We start from the raw sequence: 6,738 nt of genomic DNA, 5'->3' as shown, positions 1-6,738 counted from the left end.
TTCCTTCTCCAATGACTAAGGGGAGAAAGATTCACTTCATCATTTGATGGTCCATCCCATGTTGTTGCTGTGGCCATCTTGATATGTAGGTGAGCTACCCAAGGTGTTCTGTCAATGCTGCTTTCTTTCTCCCACCTTCAGAAACCTGTTATACCAGTGAGTCTTCTGGGAAGGGTGGCTGGTTGTTCTTCCTCCTACCCATTAGCTAGTGTCTCTGTATTTTTCCCCTACCCCCCGCCCTTACAAAGTTGGTTGCAGTCCTCCAATTCTTGTCTCTTCCTTCAAGGATATTTTTAATGGGCTTCTGAGATGGCTGTGCTGTGTCATTTCTAGTCCAGCTGTGCAAACATTTGATCAAGCCAGCTGAGCTGCAGAGCTACAAGTGAAGTGACATCTGACAGGGGCCAATTGCAAGAAAACCTGCAGGAGCCACTTGGACAGTTAACAGGCCAGAACAGGTGATGTGACAAGGCTTAGATGAGGCTCATTTCTGTGCTCTCTGTAAAACAGCCTTGACCAACTGAGTGCCCTCTAGATGTTTTGGACTGCTGGCTGGGGCTGATGGGCTGGGAGTTGTAATCCAAAACATCTGGAGGCCACCCAGTTGGTCAGTGAAGGCTGCTCTAACAAATGGACACAAGCCACCACTGTTCCTTGTTGCAGGTATTCCTCTGCCTGTATATGCACCAAGGACCTTGCCACGTCTTACAATTTTCACTTGATACAGGATCTAATACACAATAAGAGTAGATATGTTAATGATGCCACATGCAATAACATTTACTGGGACCTGTAAACCATCTCCCACTGTGACTGATGACGAGCATTATTCAGACCAGGCCTACTGAAATTCTAGCTTTCTGAGCCCAGACCTAATATATTAAGTTCCTGTCAATGTGTTGCCATGGCTTCACATTACAGAAGAAGAGCCTAAGCCTTCAGTGAGCTTCAGCCAAGGGCCTTTCTTGTTTCATGTCTGTCTTTGTGTATGAGAAAGCCTTGAGGCATGTTGGTGGGTGGAATAAGCATGTCTTTGATGCTTGGATCTAGAATAATTTATGCAGCTCTCCTATATTAAGGTTGTGTGGGTTGGAAAGTGTTGGGGAAATACTTCATTACAGGTTCCCCGTACATGTTTCAGTGACACCTTGCTTCCAGGAGCTACCCTGTGATATTGGAACCATGAAGACCACATGCTGGAGTCAAGTGTAAATTAGAAGCTCAGGGGCAGATCCAGATAAAGAACATAGGAAGCCGCCTTATACTGCGTCAGAATCTTGGCCTATCTACCTCAATATTGTCTACACTGACTGGCAGCAGCTCTCCAGAATTTCAGGCAGGGTTCTCTCCCAGCCCTACCTGGAGATGCCAGAGCTCTACCACTGAGCTACGGCCCTTCCCCACAAAGAGGTGGTTCAGGGGAGAGGCTAATTATCTACAGCACCCCCCTGAACCATATACTGGAATGACCTACACTTATGAAAGACCAGGGATTCTAGCAGCCAAAACTGGGAGGGGAGAAGGGAGCCTTTTTTGTTCTTGCTGCTGGTAAACAACTGAGAATCAGAAGCCTGTGCAAATCATCCAGTGATCTATCATTAGGTGCTGATTTACCTTCTCTCCTGTCCTTGATATACGGAGATTCATTTAGGAGAATGATAAATAAATATTCAGGACACATAAATCCTGGGGCGGCCCATGACACTTTGCTACCTGAGGAAAAGAACAAGGTGGCGCACATGCGCATGCGCGCACACTCACACACACACACTCCATATGCAGAAGTCAACTGGACTGGCAATGACATCTTACTTATCAGATGTAGAGACAGTGGATGCAGAGACATTTTTGTCCTCTTATAATACTAGAAGCTGAATGTTGGAAGAAAAAGAACAGACAAAAGGAAGGAACAGACAATGCATTGTTAAACTGTGCAATTCATTACCACAAGATGTAGAGATGGCCACCGACTTGGAGGCCTTGAAAAGGGGTTAAGACAAAGTCATGGAGGATAAAGCTATTAATGGCCACTGGCCATGATGGCAATATAATGTTCCACCTCCACTCTGGAAGGCAGTATGCCTCTGAATACCAGTTGCTGGGAATCACGAGTGGGAAGAGTGCTGTAACACTCATGTCCTGGGTGTGAGAGGAGTGACTGGTGGGGAGGGGTGGGGAGGGGTGGGGGGGACAGCAGTGGTATCACTATCACTTATTGGGAGAGAGGGGGAGTGGGGGAGAGGACGAGGAGGTCTGCCTTGCACAGCACATTAGCAGAACCAACTCCCAGGGGTGCACAGGGCCAACTTCCCCACCACCTTGCCCCTCTCCCTCTGGGTAAATGGCAAAGACTCTGCTGCAGAGAGGCCAGGTGCACTCCTCTACACACTGGCTGCTCCTAGTGTGTGGATTTTTCTGTGGCCACGGTGAGAACAGAAAGCTGGATTAGATGGGCCTTTGGTTTGATCCAGTAGGTCTCTTCTTGTATTCTTCAACCTCAGTGGCAGGAAAGCATCCTCCACTGTACCTGAGGGCAACAGGCTATCTTAGGGGACACACACAGCTGTCTGTGTGGCATGTATAGCTCAGTCTTCAAACCAAAGAGGGTGCCCTATGGGCTCACAAAAACAACACACAAATGGTCAAGGGTAGGGATGGAGGAGAAATTTGATTCAGTCTGCATTTTAAGCCAAATCTATCAAATGTGCTGTTTCTGAAACAATCTGACAACTGAAACACAGCCATCCTTCAAAATTTGTACGTATCTAAATTTTGCAATGCAGCTCTCCAAACAAGCATATTTGGGGACAGTGTGCATAAAAGTGAATACATTAGTGAAAATAACATACTAAAATGTATTTGCTTGCAAAAATGTGAACATTAGTCAAAACTGCATACAAAAGTGTGTTTATTAGGAGAAATGTGCGCTAAAATGCTGAAGAATTTTCATGTTTTTTACAAAAATCATCAATTGCTGCAGAAATGTGGAGAACCAAATTTTAGACTGGAAAAATGAGAAACCAAGAGAACTGAAACTGGCAGATCCTTCCATGCCTAGTCCAGGGAGCTGCAGCCACTCCCTCTGCAACCATTGCCACCTGAGTAATCTGCCTCACTCTTCCTTATGTTAGGGCCAACCCTATGTAAACCTCCTTTTCTGCCATTGCTTTTCCCTCTCCTCCAACACCTGCTGCAAATTCCCCCACCATCCACTCGAGGTGAAATTCCTTATGGGCAGCTGCTTTGCCTAACCTGCCACTCAAGCTACCCTGTGACACAGCGGTTTGTGCGTGTGAGTGGGATGGGTTGGTAACAACTTCCGTGGGATGGTAATTATGATGATTATTTTTACTGAGACGTCAGATCACTTTACATCAGTGTGCTGGCTGATCCCCCAGACACAAGAAAGGGTGCCAAAGGGCATAAAGGGATAGCTGCTGCACCAGCGCATCACAATTAAAGTCAGTGCCTACTAGCCTGGCAATTACTGAGCCTGCATAATTTATGAGGGGACTGGAGACACTCTGGACTCGGGGAGAGGACCATCTCTTGGCTGCTGCTTCATCTTACTAGAGTCCGCAAGGATACCTATGAGGAATTATGTGCACGGCTCCACTTATATTCCAATCTCATACACACAGTAATTCGTATAGAAGGAGCAGGAGACAGAAACTGAAAGCTGGAAAGAACAAGAAGGTGATGGAATGAGTCACCCATCAAGACTAATAGCCTATGGGTTGCTAAAATAAAATTGAGGAGAGCTGTCCCTGTGGTGCAATAGAATTGGCAGCTGCTGCCACCTGTATTACTGACTCATTTCAAGGGCTCTGGGGTTGACGCTGGATGCCCTATGGACCGGGAGAGGAGAGGGGCACAACCTGATGTCTGGTGGTAGGATACATTTGTGAACATCTCCCCAAAAGGACTGTGGTGTTTTTTTTTACAGGAGTCCCATTGCTTTGTTGCCCACCAAGAAGAACCACACACACACACACACACACACACACAGAGAGAGAGAGAGAGAGAGAGGCAGTTTCTAGCACAGAACAACTCTGTGCATGGGATAATCCTCTCTACCAGGCATTTTATTTTAGAGACTAACTACAGCAATAGGCTTAAAGCCAGTTCTTTGGAATTACCAGCTGGGAGACTGTGTCATTTTTGCTGTGAACTAAAACGAACTCTTAACATAAGGGCTATAAGAACCCAGTAGCAGAGTATATGATTTGCATGCAAATGACCCCCAAGTTCAATCTCTGGCATTTCCAGGTAAAGTTGGGAAAGAAGCCCAGGATACCTTCTGCCAATCAATGTATTTTATTGGTTTATTTTGGAGTATTTATGCCCTACCTATTAAACAAAGTTCTCAAGGCAGCTTACGATATATTTAAAATGCCATAAAAACCACAAGACAGTACTGAGCTAGATGGACTAATAGTCTGATAGAGCATTTTATTTATTTACTCTGTTTCTTAATTCTATTCTATAGAAAGCAGCTTCTTATGCTTGCTCCCTTATCTCAAAAGAAGAGAGATCCAAAGGGCTCCTCTCCAAGAGAGGAGTGGAAGAAGAGAGGGAAGATGTAGGAAGTGAGGCCAGCAACCCTAAGAATATCGGTCAAGCCCTGGAAAATAGATCAGCACAAGTTAGAAAGGAAAGGACGGTCTAGGAAGCATGGACGTTCCTCTAGTGTTTCCCATACAGACATATCAGTCTTTAGAGCAAGTTCAGTTGCACCCTAACATTTCCAACCCTGTTGATGTTTTCTCAGTGAGAGTGTATGATTAGAAAGTAGTCGTCAATGTTTGACTTGGAGAGGCCAGTAGGACCTGGAAGGTGATCCCATCCCACCTTAGCTCTGGGGAGAGGGATGGTATAAGGTATGTAGATAGGTATGGACGTGTGTACATGCGTCTCTGTGTGTAAACAAAATAAGGGTTGGGACAGAGATTCAGAGAGAAAGATAACTGAGCTGTGTGAGCAGTAAGCTGAGGGCTCCTTGAACTGCAGGTACTTCTCTCTGCCTTTATACAAATCCAGCGGCAGTTGGTAGCTCCTGTCGGTGCTCCGACAGCTCCATGTCAGTGAGACAGTGAAATCTGCTCTGGGTTTTAGTCCAGACTTTCAAGGGACTGCCCAAGGTGCTTCAGCTTGGACAGCTCCTTGAAAGTTTGAACTAAAACCTAGAGCAGGTTCCACTACCCCACTGACATAGAGCCAACAGCCGCCCCTGTACAAATCTTTGGGGCAAACACACTTGGAATACTATGTACCATTCCCGTTTTCACATCCCACAAGAATATTACAGAATTGGAAAAGGTTTAGAAAAGGGCAACCAAAATGATCAAGGGATTGGAGAAATATACATTATATTGGAGCAATTCCCCTATGAGGACAGGTTACAACATAGAAAAAAAGGTGAGTAAGGGTTGGCATGATAGAGGTCTAAACAATTATGCATGGTGTGGAGAAAATGGGCACGGGGAAGTTTCTCCTAATACTAGGTCTTAGGCTTCTCCAATGAAGCTGATGGTTAGGAGATTCACGTCAGATAAGTGGAAATACTTCTTCACACAGCACATAGTTAAATTAAAGAATTCACTCCTAAAAGAAGTAGTGAAGGCCACCAACTTGGATGGCTTTAGTGGGGGATTAGGCAAATTCTTGGAGGATAAAGCTGTCCATAGCTACTCATCATGATGGCTATGACCTCCAGTGTCAGTTGCTGGGGATCAACATCAGGAGAATGCGACTTTGGGGCTTCTTGTAAGCATCTGCTTGGCCGCTTGGAGAACAAAATACTGTACTAAATAGTCATAGTCTGTTTATTTATATGCTGCCTTTTCCACAGATACTTTTGTGCTCAAAGCAGTTTACAAAAAATAAACAGACTTAATGCAATAGTACAATATACAATAACCGTTATACATAATAAAAATTATAACAACTTCGTTAACAATTCATTTAAAATACATCAGAACTGAAGCTTATCAATCAGCCAATTAACAAAATCCCTAAGTAGCCCAAAAGCTGATGGCATTAGTAGATGGATTACCACTTTGGTGCCCATGGGTGCCCATGTGCCCACAGAGGCTTTCCCTGGCACCCACAGGATCCCTTCTCCTATCCCTCCCCCAGCTGAAATATGGCTTGAAAGAAATATATATTAAATTAATTTATATACCACTTAATGCCAAAATAGGCTTCCAAATGGTTTGCAAAGAATAGTTACACAAACATTAAATTATAAATATCCATAATTAAAATACACAGTAAAGCAATCCCATTAAACCATTAAACTATAAGCATACATAATTAAAATACACATTAAGGAATCCCATTAAACCATTAAAATATAAGTATCCATAATTAAAACATGCAATAAAACAATCCCATTAAAACAACACAGCAGTTAAAACATTTGAATAGATGGCAGTGGGTGTTTGCTTGCAGTGTGTGCAAGTCTCTCCAGTTTGCGAGGCGCCACAGGGCCCCCAAAGGCTGGTGACCCTTGCATTAGCAACCCACCCCTTCCTTTCTACCTAGACTCAAAAGGCCAGAAATCCCTTCAGAGTTCTTTTAGCAGCTCCCTGGTGAAAGCTCCTTGAGCAGGAGAAGGGTGAGGCATGGCAGGTGGAAGCAGTCATCCCCTTGATGGCAAACATAGTCTCTCCTGCCCCGCACTTTGGTCTGATCCAGCAGGGCTCAAGGAGAGCTCTGTTCTCTGTGGATGTGGTA

Source organism: Rhineura floridana, chromosome 8, assembly GCF_030035675.1.
Source record: "Rhineura floridana isolate rRhiFlo1 chromosome 8, rRhiFlo1.hap2, whole genome shotgun sequence".
Classification (NCBI taxonomy): Eukaryota; Metazoa; Chordata; class Lepidosauria; order Squamata; family Rhineuridae; genus Rhineura; species Rhineura floridana.
Note: the sequence above shows the minus strand (reverse complement) of the source record.